Source organism: Cuculus canorus, chromosome 1 (genome assembly GCF_017976375.1).
Source record: "Cuculus canorus isolate bCucCan1 chromosome 1, bCucCan1.pri, whole genome shotgun sequence".
NCBI classification, from domain to species: Eukaryota; Metazoa; Chordata; class Aves; order Cuculiformes; family Cuculidae; genus Cuculus; species Cuculus canorus.
In genome coordinates this window covers 91,149,887-91,170,579 of record NC_071401.1, presented here as the reverse complement: position 1 = coordinate 91,170,579, position 20,693 = coordinate 91,149,887, and the positions used below count along the sequence as shown (strand labels likewise).

The 20,693-nt window shown below is 41.0% G+C and overlaps 1 long non-coding RNA gene across 3 annotated transcripts in view; it reads left to right on the top strand.

Annotated features, from left to right (window-relative positions):
- The first annotated feature begins 746 nt into the window (after window positions 1–746).
- LOC128853526 (uncharacterized) overlaps window positions 747–20,693 on the top strand; it is an 80,346-nt gene continuing 60,399 nt past the window's right edge. For 2 of the 3 annotated variants that reach the window (XR_008452125.1, XR_008452120.1), the window contains exons 1-4: window positions 747–962; window positions 1,221–1,700; window positions 2,239–2,344; window positions 3,074–3,159. This is a non-coding gene — a long non-coding RNA (uncharacterized LOC128853526). The remainder of the gene's footprint in view (window positions 963–1,220; window positions 1,701–2,238; window positions 2,345–3,073; window positions 3,160–20,693) is intronic. The other variant, XR_008452124.1, reaches the window with a different exon arrangement.

Sequence of the window (20,693 nt, the reverse complement as noted above, 5' to 3'; positions counted from 1 at the left end):
GGTCACATCAGCTCTCATTAAGCCACCAAGAACGGGGCTTCCAGCATGTTCCCGGACACGTGAATCATTCGCAGCGGGCTAAAACTACGCGTTTATTTTGGCGTGAGCGCAAGGAAACCCCCGGAGCTCCCCGCCGGGAGGCAGGTGGGCACCTCCGGCTCGCGGGGGCTGCGAACGCGCGTGGGCCACCGCCTCCCTTCCCCCGCGGCTCGGCGGGAGGCGGCGCCGCTCCCGGTGCCCGCGGGGCCGCAGCGGGGCGGGCGGGGCGCGGGCAGGTGGGCGGGAGGGCAGCCGAGCGGCGGCGGCGAAGGGAGCCCCGGCCCCGCCATAAGGAAGGAAGGGGTCGGGAGGTGCGGGTCTGCCGTGCTGTGGCACCGGCGGGAACGTGCCTGGGAGATGGGGAGCTCTGCAAGAGGGTTGTGCAAAGGAGAGGCTCTGTGCAAAGGAAAGGGGGGGGCTGTGCAAAAGGCTCTGCAAAGGAGGGCGTTTGTGCAAAGCAGAGGGGCTCTGTGCAAAGGAGAGAGGGGGGCTGTGCAAGAGGCTGTGCAGGAGTTGGGTGGCCGCAAAGGAGACGGGGGAGGCTGTGTAAGAGGCTGTGCAAAGGAGAGGGGGGAACGGTGCAAGGGGCTGTGCAAAGGAGGGGGGAGCTGTGCAGAGGAGTCGGGGGGCCGCAAAGGAGCGGGGAGGCTGTGTAAGAGGCTGTGCAAAGATAGGGGGAGGGGGAGACGACGGTGCAAGGGGCTGTGCAAAGGAGTTGGGGGGCCGCAAAGGAGCGAGGGGCTGCGCAAGGAGCCGGCGGCCGTGCCGAGTGAGCAGCTGCCTCCCGCAGGAATGCCGGGCGGGCGGTGCGGCGGCACTCGGGACCAGCGGCGGCGGGAGGGAGGGAGCCGCGCTGCGAGGAGGAGCTGCCGCCGCCTCATCCTGCGGCACCGGCCGGCGAGGCGAGGAGCCCGGCAGCGCAGGTGGGTGGGCAGCGGCCCCTGCGGCGCCGGTCCCGGCGGGGATGGGAGGGGGTGGGGTGCGGGGGGGGCTCCCGTTTAGCGCAGCCGGGATGGGAGGTGGTGAGTCCCTGCGCCTCGGGACGCGCGCGGCATCACCTGCGCCGGGGAGGGTCTCTAGTTACCATCCATTACGTTACTAGTTTGGGGGTTTTTTTTTGTTTGTTTTTAAATAGCCGCTCGTTCTTGGAAAACCGCGTTTAATTTCGGTTTCTATTCCAGCTGGAAGGCTTCTGGTCTGGGCTGCTGCGGCGTGGGGTCAGCGCAGGGGCGCGGGTGCCGGGGATGCGCCGCGCTGGGATGAGTTCGTGTCCCCCCGCATAAAGGCGTCGCGGGGAGCATTGGGGCACCTGCTTCCAGGGGTGGGGTGAGCCATTTGTACCTGGGAGAAGGGAGAGTGCATGTGCATGCCAAAACTAGCGTTCCCCCAAAGCTTGTTCTACGAAACTTCGGTGAAACCCCCTGTTCGGAACACCTGAAAGCTTCGCTTTTGTTTTTTTTTTCCCAGGAAGGTTTGGGTTTTCTCTTTCATCACGTTTTCGGGAAAGGATTGACGTGCGGGCTCTGGGTACTGTGGGTTTGAGTCTTAATTCGATGTAAATGATTAGGTCGGCAGAATCTGTGGAGCATCGCTTAAAGTGCGGGAAGCTTGGAATAAATCGAGCCGTTTTCATGGAATAAAAAGTTCAGGATCGCTTTCAGGTTTATGAGATGTTCTTCCAAATACTAGCTTTTTTTTTTTTTTATTTTCTTGATATTCCTTTACAACCTATATAAGGTAACTAAGCCGAACGTGGGCATTACATTTCTGTAAAACTATCTTCATTTTTCAGACAAAAGAACAAATCAAATTTTTTCGGTGTGTAGGAAGTAACGGAGCACAGCTTTTTTATTATTTTATTTTTTTTTTAATTTCCACTTCAGATGTTCCCTTGCTCTGTCAAGGTTACGCTGTGCCCACTGAGCAACAAGGATAACACTGGAATTTTTAAAGCCCACGTCTGTCTTTGGGAGTTTTAGATTTTCTCTCAGCTTAAATTAAGTTGGGATTGGGTTGTGTTCTTCCTTTCTGGAATTTATTAAAGAGAAAACTAAAAGTAACTCCTTTTGAGTGTCTTAACATGCCTTTTATGAAGGAGAATGTTATAGAATGGTAGTATAGAAAAACCAGTGAGCCGAAACATTGTGGTAATAGAATTTGCAGTATAAAATATGGCTAATTTCTCTTGTATGACTACAGGTGGCAGTGTAGAAGCCAAGAATAAAAATTGGCAGAAATTCTATTCTGTGTGCAAGAAAATGAAGAGTGTACTCATGACTAAGCACGGGAACCTGGAGAACCACAGGTATGTGAAGTAATTCATGCAACTGCCTATGATTCTCCCAGTATTTACTGAATTCTGATGTTCCTGGCTCAATAGGTATTTTTGTACCAATTATGACTTCATGTATTCACAGTAAGAGCCTAATCAAAATGTCGTGGAAAAATCTATACTTAATTACTAAAAGGAGCAAAAATATTTTGAAGGCAGTATGGAAAGAGAGGTGGGACTTCCCCACTTTTTTTCATGGTTTATTTTAACTGTAAAGAATTGGAGAACTACCTTGAGTATTTTTTTTACTTTAAATAAATTGATTTCGTATTGATAAACCTATCAGCTCTTACAGGCCTCACTATGCTTGAAGTGGAGAAACTTTTAGACGCTATGGAAAGATTTGCATGTCTTATCAGTACTGTTTTTATGAGCACTGAAGAATTGAAAGCATGAGGAGAATAACACAGATGAGTTAAGAAGTTGCAATTTCATATAACTCTCCAGTGGTGATGTACGTGTGTTGTTAAGGGTTAAATCTTCTGAGATTTTTTAAAAAGGAAGTTTTACAACAAAAAGTAAAAATAAGCAGTACATAAGAGCTCATGATTAGCTCTCATGTTTCAAAGCAGAGGGAAATGCTGGATTACCCTAGTAATTTTTCTCATTAATGAGCAATGTTAGAGGGAAGCAAAGCTTTTCCTGTATGTTTACATCAGTGTGCACAGCATGTAGAAATTAGTCCATGGGTCTGTGTTCCAGGATTCCTGGGAAGCCATGGAGGATGGAGTAAATTTGGAGCTGGAGCTTGAGGATTTCTTAGAACTGATGAGTGGGCAGTTATCCTGGTAAGAAGTGTCAAAGTAACTATCGCTCTGTGTGTTTGCATATTTATACTTTTACATTTGGCTGTTCCAGTCTAAGAAGGCACTTTGTCTAAGCCTTTAAATTGCTTCTGAGATAATGAGTTATACCGCAAATGTCCACAGATGACCAGAGCGCTTGTGTTGGCTACCCTGCAGTAACTGGCCTTGAGCACAGTTTTAATTAACCCCAGTTGCAAAGTAAGTTGCAGACAGAATGATTTATTTCTGTGGTAGAATGGGCAAAGAGGGTACATCCCATTAGGTAAAACCAACCAGCTGTCACCAATAAACTTAAATTATAGTAGCGTGGCATCTTGAGATTCTGGAATCCAAATCAAAATGTTTTTGTTTTTACCCACTGTTTAAAAAAACAACCAGGAAACCATACTTCAGGTGTAGCTTTGGGCACCCAAGCCCTGAAGCTATATGCTCTCCGTAGAGACGCTGTATCTCTGAGTGGTGTTGTGGGTACTGTCATAATGCTTTCAAAACACAGTGTGCTGTGGATAGATTACCCTGAAGAGCTATCAAAGTTCTTGTATTTGGGGTTTTTTTTTTTGAAAAAAGTGAATAAATCTAGGTCTTCAGGGCTGTTCTGCAAGGCAGAGCTCTTCTAACCCAACTTTGCTTGGCCATTGTGTTATTGCTTGTCACCTGTTTCTTCTGAGTGGGCACCCACTCAGGTGTAGCTGGGAAGATTTTTCTTTAAGCATCAGCGCTAATTTCTATACAGTCTTGCGGTTTTTATTATCTCTTATTGAGCAAAACAGTTATGTATACTTTAAAAACTTTATTGATAGCCATGATAAAGCAAATGGAACAGTTTACATAGCACAGGTCAGCATATGCTTATGGATTTGTTGAAGACAGAGTTGATTAGTTCGTGCTAACACATTTAGAACAGAAGATGAAAATGTCATTTGTCACTGGCACAAAATTGTTATGGGGTCTTCCATTACATCAAGTGTTCAAGATAGAAAATAAAAGAAAACTGGTAACTAAGCGGTGTGCACAAGAGTTCAATTTACAGACACTTCTCTCTGCTAATTATGAAGTATTGACATAAGTGAATGAAACTACATGTTAAAGTGCCTTTTGCTGTGTATAGCAGCTATGTGTTCACAAGATGATTCATAACGTTCAGCAATTTGTGATGAGCTTCCCCGCCATTACTGGAGATTACTGAGTATCTAATGTATTTGCACTACACTGGGTTACTTTAAATTAGATTTGAAGGTGGAAAGGGAAGGAAAACCATTTTCTATCAACTGAAAAACCAAGCCTGTTATATGAATCACTTAGTATTAAATTTACTATATAGTACAATTTGTTCTTTACAATAAAATACAAATGTTTAATCGTCTTGTCTATAAATACAGCAGTGACTGTATGTGAGAAATCTTCAAGACTTCTTTTGTGTTGAGAGTTGTGTGCGCTATAACTAATAAAATGCAGCAGACTTGCTGTAAATGAAAGTAGAATTCGTAGTAAGAAATGTAAATTTGGAGTCTAAATGTATAAGGTCTTATTTTGAATCAGCAAATCTTAGTTCTGTAGAATGCTATTTGATTTGATGCAGGATGTATTTGTAAGTACAACTCCCATTAACAGTGCAACAGATGCTGCATCTTAGAAAACTGTCTTGGCTTTTGCTTAGAACTGAAAGTTGTGGTTGGTTATGTGTTTTGTTGTCTTAAGAAAACTGTGCTTAAGGACTTGCTCAGTCAGTCATTTCACACCATCATGAAGTTAACTGTAATCTGTTAGATTATAAAGCATGATTGCCTGGCAGGTATTGGAAGCATCTGTTAATGATACCAGGGTTTTATACAAGAAAAAATGAACTTTCTCACTTCTTAGTACTTTTATAGGATTGTCTTGAAAGTGGTTTGTAAGAACCTGGGGAATGTACTAAGCCCATGGATTAATGATGCTGAATGGAAGACAAAAATTATTTTATTATATCTATCTGTTTTGTGAAATAATGGGTACTGACCAATCCAGTATCAAAGGCAGATTTTTAGAAAATGAATAATTGTCTATCGGGAGGATCAGGATGGCCTGAATCAAAGTCTCTGCTGCGCAAAAAGTGAATATTTCAGTTGGAATACCCTGAGAATAAGCCTAAAACACAAGGAGTGCGTATATGGCTGTTTAGCTTAGACACTTTGGCTTCTTAGGCTAGATGTTGATGCCAAACCTCCAGTTAAGCAACTAGCATTTTCTTAATTTCAACAGTATTAATATAGCTGTTAAATCAAAGGGATAGTTACGACATGTTGATTTTCCCATTGTAGATTACCATATCTGAAGTGGACTCTTGTGAAAGGCACAACATACTAAGCATATTTTAGGAAGGTATCCGCAATTAGCAAATGTCTAAAGTAAACCACCAGGCATGTAGTCCCTGCTACATGCTGTCTTTGGGCAGGCTGCCACTGGGCTTCTGTGAGATGTAAGCCCTGATGTAGGAGGACATCAAACCTGTAAAGGAGAGATATTGTGAAATTATGTCCTGTAGGCGAGATCTTCCTCTCATATAATGGCCAAATATCCTTTTGCTCTATGAATGCCATTGCGTGGTTTTGATTCTAGGTTACAGAAGGACATCTCCTGCCATGTTGGAGTCACACTTAGTTAAGTGGAGTGCAACTAACTGCGTTTATGGTGCTGGAAGGGAACATGTAATAACCTTCTAACTACTTGCCAAGGTGGCTTACATTGAAAGGAGTCTAGGCTATCTTTTAGTTCTAGAGATGCTGGTGGAGAAGTGCTGGTGACATAGACTATCAAAATAGTGCTGGAAGCAACATCTGAGTTGCTAGGTAGGAGGTTAAGTATAAAGACCTTTGCAGCATCAGTCTGCACTGTAATCCCAATACCATACATGAGGACAAGCAGAAAGGGCACGCAGGTCAAGATAACACAGCCTCTGGGGTTGAAGTTTTTAACATTGCTGTACATAGGGGAGAAGTTAATGAAAGTCATGTAGAAAATGGTCAAGGACTGCCTGAATAAATTAGGTCTGATTTAAACAGAAGCACAGAAGAACAGGCAGTCAGACAAAATAGGAGTGTTTCTACACAAATTCTAGAAGATAAGATGGAGGGACTGAATGCTTAGTTTTAAAGTAAGTTATTGATGGTATAGGTCTACATAGAGAAGGCAGTTAGCAGGGCGCTCATCAGGGTTTCTGTAGAAAGCCTATCAAGAACACTCAAAGGAGTAAAATGCTTGTAGCCAGCATGCAGAGATTTGGAACAAATGCATATCCCCTAACAACTGCTTCTTTGACCCTTTAAAAAAGATTTTAAAAAAATCACAGAATCACAAGGTTGGAAAGGACCCATTGGATCATCGAGTCCAACCATTCCTAACACTCCCTCAACCATGTCCCTAAGCACTTCATCCACCCGTTCCTTAAACACCTCCAGGGAAGGCGACTCGACCACCTCCCTGGGCAGCCTGTTCCAGTGCCCAATGACTCTTACTGTGAAGAATTTTTTTCTGATATCCAACCTGAACCTCCCCTGGCGGAGCTGGAGGCCATTCCCTCTTGTCCTGTCCCCTGTCACTTGGGAGAAGAGGCCAGCTCCCTCCTCTCCACAACCTCCTTTCAGGTAGTTGTAGAGAGTAATAAGGTCTCCCCTCAGCCTCCTCTTCTCCAGGCTAAACAACCCCAGCTCTCTCAGCCGCTCCTCGTAAGACTTGTTCTCCAGCCCCCTCACCAGCTTTGTTGCTCTTCTCTGGACACGCTCCAGAGCCTCAACATTCTTCTTGTGGTGAAGGGTCCAGAGCTGAACACAGTATTCAAGGTGCAGTCTCACCAGTGCTGAGTACAGAGGGAGAATCACCTCCCTGGACCTGCTGGTGACCCCATTTCTGATACAAGCCAAGATGCCGTTGGCCTTCTTGGCCACCTGGGCACACTGCTGGCTCATGTTCAGTCGGCTGTCAACCAGCACCCCCAGGTCCTTCTCTTCCGTGCAGCTCTCCAGCCACTCTTCCCCCAGTCTGTAGCACTGCATAGGGTTGTTGTGCCCCAAGTGCAGGACCCGGCATTTGGCCTTGTTAAACCTCATCCCATTGGTCTCGGCCCAGCAGTCCAGCCTGTTCAGATCCCTAAATGAATTAGCATAGTTGCGCAGGCTGTATTGAACAAAGATATCCTGCAAAAGCTTTTGTCAAAAAAAAAAAAAAGTGAAAAATCAGGCAAATTAGATATAAAATACACAGTAAACAAGTTAAAGCCTGATATGTGATTTGTAGAAGCTTGTCATAAGTACTCTCGCAAAAACATCAGAAACAGGAAGGCCATTGGGCCGATAGGTAACTATGATCTAAAAAGGCTTAAGGAAGATTGCACTGCAGCTGAAAGAGTGAGATCCACTGTGCGGGAGCTCAGATACCCAAACAAAATCTCTTCTCTGGGGGGAGAGAAGTATGAGGTCCTGTTGAGGCAGCTGTTCCAAATCAAAGTGTTGCTGGGACAATTTAGTTTAAAACAAAATGATAAAAATGAGCTACAGCAAATTGCCAACTCTAGGTGCACCCAAGCCCTCTAGAAGATACCATGGTGTAAAATTGCTGAACTGGTAATAGCGATGTTTAACAGCACAGTACTGCTGTGGTAGCAGTGAAGTTGAGGGTGCCAAAGATGATGCCAGTTTTTAAAAAGGCTTCCAGAAAAGCGTATAGGGAAGAACGTATGACTGGCATTCCTACCAGGCAATTTGCTGGTAAATACAGTGAAGAATAATGGATTCATGGACAAATATGATTATACCAGGAAAGAGTCAAAACAGTCTCGTGGGTCTGGTACAGTTCTTTGAAGGCACTGATGAAGTTGTGAGTAAGCGTGATCTAGCTGATGCAGTATGCTTGAGTTTCAGAAAGTGTTTTGAGAGCTACTTACCGAAGGTGCTGAGCAAAATGAAACTCCTCTGACATAAGAGGAAAGTTCTCCCCTAGACTGCTGGTTAGTTGCAAAATGGGGTAGGAATACATGACCTGTTTTCACAGAGGGGATAGAGGTCACTGGTTGAGTTGCACATAGATCTGTGCAAGATTTAATGGTAGTTGGCGTATGCATTGGTGATCTGGAAATGTGAGTGCAGAGTGATTCTGATTTACTGAGGGCAGCAAAAAGGAAAACTTAATTGTGAAGAGCCAAAGAGGGATCTTGTAATACTAAGTAACTGGGGATGAAGCTTACTGCTGATACTATGAAGTAATGCATGTAGGGGAGAAAAATCCTGCTGTTACTGAGACTGTGAACTATTAACAGCAAAGAAAGCAATGTTGTAGGGAGCTTACCATAGTAAATTCAAGCATTGGTTAAATGTTCAGGACTGGTTAAAAAAAAAGATTCGGGAAGAACAGCCAACAGAATAGGAGTCTGCTTTGCTGGTCTGTAAACTGCCTGTGCTTTTCTCTTGACCTCTGAAGTGCAGTTCTGATCCCCATGTTTAAAGGGGGTGGGGGTAGAAAGGAGGAGAAGAGATAATAGAACTAGAAAGGGGTGGCAGTGATGATAAAGTGCAATTAAATAGATTAAAAATCTTCAACCTGCCAAAGAAATAGCTAAAGATGAAAATGATAAAAATCTATATAGGATTGTAATGGAAAAAATGAACCAGGAATGCTCATTAACTGTCTCTTGTAGTACAAGACCCAGAGGAATCAAATACAATTATCGAGTGACGGATTCAGAGCAAGTAAGAGGTTGTATTTTTTTCCTGGTGCATAGTTTATCTGTGAGCCACTGTACTTACTAAAAATTTAACTGGCTGTGCCTTTCAGTGCAGAAGTATTACCTCTCACTTAAAAGAAGACAAGGCCGAGTTGTGTTGTCCCCTCCTGAAGGCTGAGGAGGGAACCTGAGGTGCATCCCTGCAAACTTTCGCTCTCCTACTGCTGTTTGCTAGATCTCCAATCTCAGCCTTTGCTAAAGAAGCAGTGTGGGGGATATATGTATGTTTGGTCTGACTGAATATGGCTATTAGTATTTAAAATGAAGACAAATTGCGTTCCCCTAAAGAAAATGCTGACCATATGCCACTCCAGGTGCATAACAGGATTATTGTTGAAGAAAATGTGTTGAGAAAGACTTTTTTTTTTCCTTGGGCCTAATAAATTCCTGAAGAAAAAAAAATCAGTTTTCTTTGAAGACTGTAGCAGTCCTTATTATATGATGTTGATATGTGAAATTTAGTGCCAATACGAGGGAGCTGAGATTCTTTGTTCTGAGGTGTCAGTATTCAGCTTTAGTTCTGTACTTGCTGAAAGCAAGTTGAGCGTTTGTTATTCATTGCATTTTATCCTCAGATGGACTGAATTAAAAACCTAAATGCAAAAATAAACTGGAAAAGTTTGGGACAGGCTTATCCATATAATGAAATTCATACCTGTATAATAAATGAAAATGGTTTTGAGTCATGAACATAGAAGATGAAATCTCTTTTCCTATAAATATGGTGAGATTACACCTAGGTTCTAAGTTATATAGTCATCCAAACCAGGTAACAAAGGAAATTAAGAGTGTCCCAGTGATAAGGTTTACGAGCTTGTGTGAATACCACCAGCTGTGAGGGACACAACCAGCACAAACATAGCACTACACCCTAGAAAGAGTTACAGGACTGGATGTTGGGATATATATGATATAATTTTTCTAACACAGGAAAAATTAGTATTTTGGAGTTCCTGTGGTTAGTAACAATAAACTGGCATCTCCAGTTGGTAATATGGAGCACCTCAAGCTGGTTTCTGCTCTGAATTACTCTTTACAAGAGGCTTTCTCTCTCTGGACTAGTTATAGACTGACAAGGGAGATAGAGATGACTGCCCTCCCTGAGAGAAAATTGACCTTTGAATATACCCATTTTATATGTTAGCATCAGACCTGATTTCTCTAGATGTTTTAGGTAGGTCACTCCCCCCTGCAGTGGTGCTAGGATAAAAATACATAGCAAGACAATACTAGCTAAACCCATATTTAAAGGTTTCATGAAGAAGTGACTGTTCTGTACCTTTAAAAGTTCAGATTGTCCCCAAAAGTTTTACTGGTTTTGTCTGACAAAGCTAAGTGCTTTATTGAAAATGAGGGTAAAATATGCTTCTCTTTAAGGGGGGGGAAAAAAAAAGAGAAATAGAAGATTTTTTTCTGAAATAAAAAAGATAAGTCATACAAAAATAGATTACAAAATCTAATGAAAACTCCATATAATGTAAAAATAGAGCCTGTTTGAAAGAAAAGGTTAATTATGTACCCCACCAAACACTCCCAACACATTCTTCTTTCTCAAGAGTGGGAGAAGAATCAGTTTTCTCATTAGCTCAGTTGTTCTGGTCCCCTCCTTGAAAGCTTCTTAGAATTTTCCTATTTGTTCAACAAAAGCAAAACATGAATCTAAAAGTAATTTTTTTTCATTTTAATGTCCTGTAATGACATATGATACCAATGAAAAAAGTGCAAGGACAATCTTGTTTCCTCTTTATGTAACTACATTAAGTAGCAAACAGTGAACTGAACTATTGGCAGTATGACATTAAAGGAGCTTTTGGTCTGTGCAAATGACCTTAAGTTGTAATTTTTTTTTTTCCTAAAAGTAATTTGGTACCAGATACCACAAAACAGAACTTCACTAGTAATGTACTCATAAGGTTAGTTTTTTTTTTTCACATCCCTTTAAAACCATACTTTAAACCATAATACATCATCTTAAACAGCTAAGAGAATGCACCAGCCAGACACAATTCTCAAGCAGTCACCTGGGAAAGCAAACACTGCTGTGTATTTTTTCTTTTAATTTGAAGGCAGCAGTTCTTTGGAAACTATTTTGGTTATACTTTTCTAATGCAAAATCCTCTGGGAAGATAGGTTGTATATTTCAGTATTATGAAACTTCTATGTATGTACTGTTTTTTTCCTTTTCAATATCAACTAGACTTGGTGTATTTCTGTTTTTATTTTGGGGAGGGTTGCTGGCTCTGTAGTTATTCTGTAATGCCTTACAAACAGTTGATTGTACTTGCTAGTTTTTATCTCTATGGCTCTTGGTGTTCCTGATAATTGAGGTAGTTGTGTACTCTATTATATTAATAATTCTGAAGTCAAAATGAAAGTCACGTGCTGTCCTTGACTCAGATTTCAGTTACATGAAGTCTGTGTTGCTCACAAATAAAGTTGTAAACTCCTATGAAACCTTTGATAAAAGGTTCAGAGACTAAAACAAAAGAAACAGGTCTCTGCTGAGCCCGCTGGCCAGGGACAGACGTACTTCTGACGTTACCTTCTGCAGCCTTGCATCCTGCTGATTCCTGAGAATGCAGAATTACAAGTCCTCTAGTTTAACAGATTGAAACAGTTGCAGATTGCTTTTTCTCCTTTTTGATACTCCTTCTTTTTTGTTGGCCTTCTTCTCTGCTTTTTCTTTGCTTCTCTGCGGTTTTACCTTAATTGTCACCGGCTTGCACAAATGTTAGTTTGGTTGGTTTTTTAATTTGTTTTGACCTATATCAGTGATTCCTGAAAATTGTAAACATCATCTCCCTCTTTCCTTTATTCCATGCACAAGTGATTTTTGAATTGGAATGACTATTTAACAGTATGTTGGAGATAGAGACATAACAGTGGTATCTCCATTGACTGAAATATGGTAATTTTATGCAGTTTAAAAAGGTTATTTTGCTTGTTTGCACTATCCTAAGCGGTAATATGTTGCATTGGTTGTCTGATGAAAAATGCCTTCTGAAGGTTGTGCAGTTTTAACACATTTTACCTCACTAGATAAACATCTGTATTGTCAATTAGAGAGACCAAACTAGTACTGGCACCTTCTTAAACCAAATTATCTTAAGTGCTTACCAATGTAGATATTTGCATATTGAGTTAGGAACCTTGAAAGATGTAAGCTGCTGTTGAGCATGGTAAAGATGGTTTTGAACGGGGGTGCTCTGTTGCATGGTTTCTGTTAAGTCTGTAGCATACGTAGCTCAAAGTGTTGTACGCTTGGTTTAGTCTAAAATGTTACAGGGAACATGATTGTTGGAAGAAGCCGAAGACTAAAGAACTTGAGGATCTTCTAGTTTTTCTACATTAAAAAAAAAAATCTCTTTCTTTTTTATTTATTTTTTTTTAGTGTGTGTGTAGGCAGACCTGGAAAATTTCAACCTAAAAAGGGATTGCTTTGCATTTGTTGGGGCTGAGTGATAGCAGTACTCATAATGAGTTTTTGAAACCTTCAGAAGGTAGCAGTTATTCCAAGAAGTCTGCTATAGATCCTTTGATTCAGCAAAACTTAGAAAGCTTATAAGAATTTGAAGCCAGATGGACTACTTATTTAAATACTTTGCTGAGCTGAGTTTGTAAACTGTGCCTAGCTCAATAATTTGAGTTTTGATTTCATTTTGATGATTCAAGTTACAAGAAAGTTTTGTCCTGCAGGAATTTCCGTTTGTTTTACTTCTGATTTATTGATTAGCCTTGTAACATAGTGAAGAGATGATGGAACTTATGGATGATAGAAAGCCGGGAAATTGGAAAATTCTTAGGGAGTTAGAATTAAATCATACGTAGCTGTTAGGCTTTTGGCATGTGATATGGTGTAAAAAAATGAAATTTTAGAAAGAAAAATGTGTAGCCTTTATCAAAAGCACAAGTACTAAGTAACTTGGTGGGCAGTGGTACTTGGCAAGAATTTTGATGCTAGCAGTCCAGGTTAAGTAGTGCAGTGGGAAAGTGAAACATGTGCCTAGATATCATGTCCATCAAGTTCTTTAGATTTAGTTACATTTGAGGTTGTGACAAAAATTTATTAAAAGGCCTTTGGATTAAAGGGGAAAAAGTAGCCCAGGCAGAAGACCTAATGACTGAATAACAGATAGCATTAAAGAGGGCCATTTAATAATAATTTTATCAAATGAGTCTTGTTACAAGACTCCTTTCCTTCATCTGAATTGTGCTTGCTGCCTGCTTGCTGAGGTTATTTTCTCTATTATTATTCAGGCGTCATACTCTGTCCAAATAAGTCCATCTAACTGTCCACTCTTGACTTGGGGAATAGGCTATGGATCTTCAGTCCTCAGATTTTTTTATTTTGTATAAAGGGATATCAGAACTGATAAAAAGTTTTATCTCTTAGTCCAAATATTTATTAAATAGTGCAGAGCTTTCCTTCAGTGGTGGTTACATGTTTTCTCGGTTATGTGATGAAAGAAATGCTGCTGTCTTATTATCAAAGTTCATAGATGTCTTTGCCTGCTGTAGTTGTCTCAAACGTTATTTATACTTTCCATCACCGGCCTATATTACTCCAAGACCCTTATGAGGAAGCTTCTCTCTCTTATTTTAAGAAGCTGGTTACACCGTTACCATTTAGAGTCACTTAAGTTATCCACCACCTTTACTGATAAAGACATTTGACCTGCATGATGCCTTGAAAATCTAGCACTTTTCTTCTCTTCCAAGGCAGAGTCAGTTTACTGTATTTTGTTGTTGTTGTTGTTTTGACGCTGAATGTTAATCTTTCTCAAGCTGCTTTTACTGAAATGTCCGCTATTATCATCCTTTGCCTCTCACTCTTAAATCCATTTGATGCTCCCACTATGTCAGGCTAGACTTCTTTCCCCTCTTTTAGGCAGTGTTATTTTCTGCTGGAGTATTAGTTGAAGGGCATCAGCTTCGATGACTTTGTTGGGGTATTCACAAAGACTATCTTTAGTATAGTGGAAATACTGACTCTTGTTTCTTCCTTGGCTAATAGAAAACAATTGGGGTTTCTAGGCCAATTCTGAGTTTCCAAGTTAGGTGTTTTTTCCTGAATTGCCCTCCAGGGAAAGCCACAGCTTCTGTAGATGGTGCCAGCTGAACTATCCCTTCTGCTGTTTCTGCAGTACTGTAAGGGAAGGGCAGAGGCTCCTTTCTGACTCCTGTAGCTGCAGCAAGGCTGAATTAGATGGCCACTGGTGAACTGGATCCCCCGTCCCATGACAGCGGGATGTATCAGGAGAGGAGAAGTAAGATGAGCAATTGAGAATTACGCCTTTTTGTTAGGTTGCAGGGCCTAGGGGTTTATATTGACTCAAACAGTGTATAGTTGATTAAAAAATACACCATACAAACGTTTCAGCGTTTTGAGTTGTGTTTCTATTTTTAGTGACTGTTGGAAATTAGAGAATCTAAACAGTTTAGCAGGGGTTTTCTCAGGGTGCCTCGCATATAATTTGGTGCATATATTTGGTGGCTGGTGTCATTGGCTTCTCAACATAGCCAATTTTCATCACAGTTCTACATAATCTATCCTGTTTTGCTGTGTAGAAAACTGTATTTCTATCTTTCATGAATTGAACAGACTCTTGAAGCTGATGCGTAGCAAAAATATTATGTCGTGCTGTTGCAAGCATGTCACTAATGAATTACTTTTAACTCAAGAAATGTAGTTTTTTATAGTATGTCCTCATGTTTGTTCTTCTGGAAAAAGCTGCACCTTCTAAAGATGCCAAGCTACATTTGAGACCTTAGAGGCCTTTCTCCTTACCTCTGTGTGGTTGCATGAGGTCTGCTTCCAGGCTACTATTCAATCATTAATTATTGTTTACTACTAAGGATATACGTGGTGCTTCATGATGCATAGATTGGGGGACTTTCAGAAGAAAATAGCATCTCTGCTCTAAAATAGCATTTTGTAGAATACAAAAGGCATTGGACAACAGATGGATCCTTTGCTGTGTGCCTTTTTGCTTTCTCTTAATGTTATTTTCTTTTTCCCATCATATCAGCTATTAGTCTGTCTAAACTCATTCAGAGAATTTACTTCAAATTTATATACATGTGTATTTTAAAGCTAAATTCCAAACTCATGTTTGTAATATTTATTTGTATCTCATGTAATTCATGTAGAAACCTATTGTTCTACATGAACCCATTGATCAGGTAGAAACCTGCATGATAGGCTGATTAACTTAATTGCATTTCTCAGTTTTTAACGTGTGTGGGTTTAATATTGCACTTCTTGACCTTGCTGTTCTTTTACAGATTTTTTTTTTCCCCTGCATTTTGACACATATTTCGATTTTCTTTTCTATGTATTCATTTTCTATGTTAATTTTTCTGCACATACTGGGAGAGGCTTGAGGGTGATGGAAATGTGTGAAGATGTGGAGAGAACCATAGCCTTGCGAGGCGTAGAAATGAATTCTTTGTTTGATGTTAGTAATTTGCTTAATACTATACCTAAAATCTAAGTTTGGAAGAAGAATGTGGGGAATTCCTTAAAAAAGTGACACAAAAGTAGGAAAGAATGTTAACAGACAGTGATTAATTACTTTATTGCAAAAGGATAGCTTTTTGTGTCTCCTCTTGGTTTGAAATGAGTTGCCATAAGTTGAGAAGGTAGAGACTGGCAGAAGACTTTCCTATCTTACTAAGTTGTGAGATCAGGAAATAACTAAACTTACCATGGGGAGTTTACCTAAGTAACCACAACCTTTTACTAATGTGTTCACTTTGTCCTCACAGACAAATTTAAAATAGAAATGCCAGTACTCCTGTGTCACTGATGGGAACTAAAAGGCAATATTTTGCTCATAATTGGTAGGAGGCAAGGCTGACATTCACATGAATTTTCCCCAATTACAGAATGAGCACAAAGTATGTCATAGAAATTAAACTATTTCTTAAAATTTCTGTCATGCTAACCTGGCATATGGAAATGCTTGTGATTTCCCACTCTTAACACTTAGTCTTTAAAAGTGTTTCTCTTTAACTAGGAAATACATTATTTGTTTAAAATGTTAAATATTTTCTTCAGATTTCAACCTTCAGCTTTAGCACAGCCCTTTGAATCTTGTCTTCAAGGCCAGAAAGATCCTCACACTATTTAAAACCTCCTGGATGCCAAAGGACACAGCACTGAGTGCTCAGCAGTTATTCTCCTGTGTTCAATATCTTGCAAAAACTTAAGGGGATGACAGAATCCACCACTTGGCTTTGTACTCTGTTCAAACAAATTATCCTCACTGATAATTTAAACAGAATTAAATCCTTAAGTCTCACTTGAAGATACTTTGTTTTTATCTGTTATATCACTTGGGGCTCCTTCTGTTTCTTCTCCACTTTTTTTTAGCACCTTCTGCGTATGGTTCTGATGTCTATATATTCTGGTATTGATCTTGCCACACTTAGTTAAAGCTAGATCAGGAAGCTTATTTCTGTTAGGTGTGTAGGGATTGTCCTAATTCTTTCTTACCATAACATTGCCTGCAAGGCACATGTAAAGCGATTCCTTCAGCCATCCAACACCTCCATGAAAGTATCTGCTATCCAGGTCATGGTTCCGAGTTTCAGATGTGCACCACCTTTCTGTGCTCTTAGAGGAGTATGACCTTGCATTTGCATTAGTTTGCCTTCACTGTGTGTTATTTGCCTATGCAGCTGGGAATTTGGGGAAAACCAGGTCTGTCTGGAGGTAAGTCTGCTTATGTTGGGTATCTGAGTCTGTAGTGCTCCTTTACACTTGACTCTAGTAAGAAAATAGTCCTAATGCATGTTCTCTAACTCCTTGCGTTTTGTAATTATTAAAAAATGAGTTGTCTACATGTAATGTCAAATTTGAGTAAGCATACACTTTGCAAATAAGTCAACCTGCACTTGCCTATTATGTAGGGATAAAACTAGAAAAATTTTACTTTACAAGCGTGATGACTTACTGCAGTCAGCCTCCTGATTGCGGGAGGATGAGAGTTCAATTGAGTGTTTTAACATTTCAGCCTTTTGTTCATATCTGAATAGGTAAGCTATGTTTTGGGATGCTGTCTTATGAAGTAACTTCTTGGTGTCTGGCACCTTGTACTAAACCAAGGTTATGCTCTGTATTTTTAGAACTACTTTCTGGAGCCTTTCAAAACCTGTTCAGAGCTGCTTATGAGTCAAATAACTCTTGTATAAAGTTCTGGTTTATTGAAATGGCTTTGAAAATGTAATGTCTTCTCCAAGGAAAGCAGACGTTCATCTCTTCTGCAGGTCCTGCACCTCCTGGTTGATCCTAACCGATCTTTCATATATAACTATTTTTTGTTTATAACTAAAAACAGGCAGACTAAACCAGGCATTCCAATGCTCCTTCTCTTGTGTAAGTGTGTTCTCCTGACTCTGTGGGTGATAGCAATGGTAGGTACCTAGGTACAGGAGACTTAACTGGGCAAGGTCCTAGAAGTCCTAGCAAAGCTCCCTGACAGATCTTGGAAGAGATGCAAACAGCATTTCTTCTCTTGCAGTGTGATATGAAATGTTGGGTTTTGCATGAATATTGTTGGAACTGTTGATCTATTTAAGATGACTGACAGTTCAGGATCATCACAGCTTCCCCCACACATGCACTTTTTGTCCGCTTAACCTCCCCTTTTTTCAGCCTCTTACATGTTGCAGTAGTGATTGGCTTTGACAGCCAGTAACTGCTCCTAGTGTATGGTGATTCCATAACAAGTTATGCTTCCAGAAAAAGGACTACAGTTTCAGCCTGAAGACTTGTTTTCATACAAAAAACATATTCTGTGTGCCTATCCAATGTAAACTAGACTAGAGCTGCTTAGCTGCTGAAGTCAGTACATGACTTGATGGGACTGTTCATGTAATCCTCTTTCCCGAGGATTCTTCAATGCAGACCGTGCCTTTGGAGATAGCAGCCTCTTACTGGCACTGTTTTCCCTGCAGCCCCTCTGTTTTTGCTCTATGTATTGCTCCTCAGGAAACACACTGCCACCAGCATAATTTAGCCTGTGTGAGTCCTTTCCTTATCTATGCACGAGTTGTTGCTGGGGATAACTGAGGCTGCTTCTAGGCAGTGTAAATTATCTAAGCAGCAATTGTCCATTCCAGGCAGTTTTCTTCCCATTCCAAAGGGCAGATGAGGATACAGATTGTGTTGTGTAACGTATGTTTAGGAGGTCTGATGCTTTGAGGGAGCATCCAAGATTGCACAAACTGTACTGTGCTTATGTGAATTTGTGCTATGGAGATGTACAGAGCCCAAATGTGCCGGTGACACTGTTGGGATCTCACAAGATGTGCACAGGAGTGGGGCAGGAGGCATAGCGTCATGGTGTTTGGCAATGCTGTGCCATCACATATCTTTGTGAATGCGGAGCAGGCTTTTGAGAGGCTGGAGGCATTGTCTGTCTGTGCTACTTAGCTAGTCCAGTTTGTTAGGTGGCCGTGAACACCAGCTCTCGATGAAGAAATGTTGGAAACTAGAGAATCAAGTCATAGTGGTAATACTGGGACTTTTTATCTGTCCCTTGTAAATATCAAGTTGCTTAGGCTAGACATCGAAACTAAAAATGAAGAGGGAAAGCTCAGACATTGTTGTGATGGAGATGAGCTCTGTCTACAGATTATTCAGGCCTCTGAAAGTAGAAAAACAGATGAAGAGATGAATGGGTTGCTTTGGGTAAAATTCTGTAGGCAGTTTTTAAATATTTAAAAATGGTGAACGTTTTTCTGGAAGAATTAAAAGTTTGTTTCGGAGCCAAGTGTTTAAATTCATAGAAGAGAGGGAATCACACTATTGTATACATCATGAAAAACAGGGGAACAGTGTAGATCTAGCTGCTATTCCCAATAGGATTTTTCTTTTCTGTGTTCCCTAGTACATGCTAAAAATATTTTCAATATCTTAACATCTGCATTGTTATGAAAAATGGCATGTCTTTGTTTTGTTTTCAGCTGTGTCGTTTTTGCATTACATTTTGTTCCATGAGCTCTCTTCAATTGGGATGTGAAGTCATTTTCTTTTGTCAGCTGTAGACCTAATTGCCTTGACTCCAGAACTGCACTGTGCACCACTTGGAAGAAGTTATTTCTTTTGTCTGTCTCAAAAAACCTCAACCTCTATTGTGGGTAACATGGAGTTACTTGACTTGTGAAAGTGTCTTCTAATTGTCAGAAAGGGGCAGAAAATAGGGTAAGCATATAGGGAACTAAGCCTCTTTAAAGATAGAAAATGTGATATTAAAGAAAGACTGGATATATGAGTGTATTTTGCATACTACTGTGTATTAGCATGTCTAATCTTAAATGCACCAGCATGTCCCATTGAATTCAACTGGAAGACAGGATGCATGGGTAAGGTAGACCCTCTCATGGTTGTTCATGACCTTGGCAGTCTCCCAAGCACCCTACAGCAGAGGAGAATGAGTGTGTGAGGGTTGGCTGCAGTTCTGATTCTCTTAGGATCGTAGAATCACCAGTTTGGAAAGGACTTCTTGGGTCAGCCAAGGAAGGGGGACAGCCAAGGAGGGACAGCCAAGGAAGGTCATTAGCTGTTGGATCCTGCTGATTTCCAGTACGCTGCCTGGAACACAAGATTCCTGGGTTCTTCTTCCTCCTCTAGTCTGAAGCACTACGAAAGATGATATCCACACGCTCGTTGGCTTCTTGATTGACTGAAGCCACAAAGCTGAGTGTTTAAGCTCTAACTCTGTCTCTCAGATGTGCAGTTGTCAATAGGTTGCCACGGAAAGGAGTTTGCCTGGCTTGATTATATTTTTTTGCTCTAAAGTTGAGGAAACTGTACACATACGGAATACACTTTAAAAGACTTGCAAAGCCAAGCAGCCAGAACTGAGAAATGCTGAAATTCAGGTTGCACGTGTTACTTTAATTCTGTTTCCTTAGATATATGTGTTAGTGCAAAATCTTCTAATAAATGGTAAGTATTGGGGTTTTTTTTCCAAAAGAGTCACACCTGTTATGAAATTAAGTTTATGGGATGAATCAGGGCTACGTAGTGGATGAGACGATCAGAGGTTCCTGAGGTGGTTTGTTTGCGCAGTGCTGTAGCAGACACTTGGCTGTGCTAAGCAACCTCCTCCTCCCAGGGGTTCCTGTCAGCTGCCTTGATCTGGAGCTCTGCTCCTCTGGGCAGCAGCATTCATGACAACAATAACCTCTGGAGTTCATATGTGTTTAGTGCCTTCCCTTGAAAATCTGGAGAGGTGCAGGGAGGTTTTGTATCTTTGCAGTGAGCTAGCAGTGTAGCAGCAGTTTCTATCTTCATACAAGCTTCCCGTGTGCTTCAAAGGAGGTGCTGGGCTGCACAGGCTGCCTTTGTTTATCGTTCTAAAGTAGCCAGCTTCCCACTAATGGTGCATGTGTTATACTTTGGGAACGTCTCATCTCTAAATTTCTTCTTGTCACAAGAGTGGGAAAGTGTGAATGACATAGGGCAGTGGACAAGGACAGACGAGGTTCTCATGGCTAAGACATCAGATGGTATGAGGTTGTGCTGAATTCTGGCACTGCTGCGTGTACTACAGAGTTCCTGCATGAAGCTGTCATTTTGTGGCCAGCTGCTCAAAGGCTGTTACGTGTCTTGTTTTCTGGATTTCCAAATCAACTGCAGGAGCCATATGGTCATTCAAAGCTAGTTTTAGAGGATTCGCTGTGAGGAGTTCAATGAAAGACACAACCCCTATTAAGAAGTAATAGAAAGTGAGACTTAATTATTGAATAGATT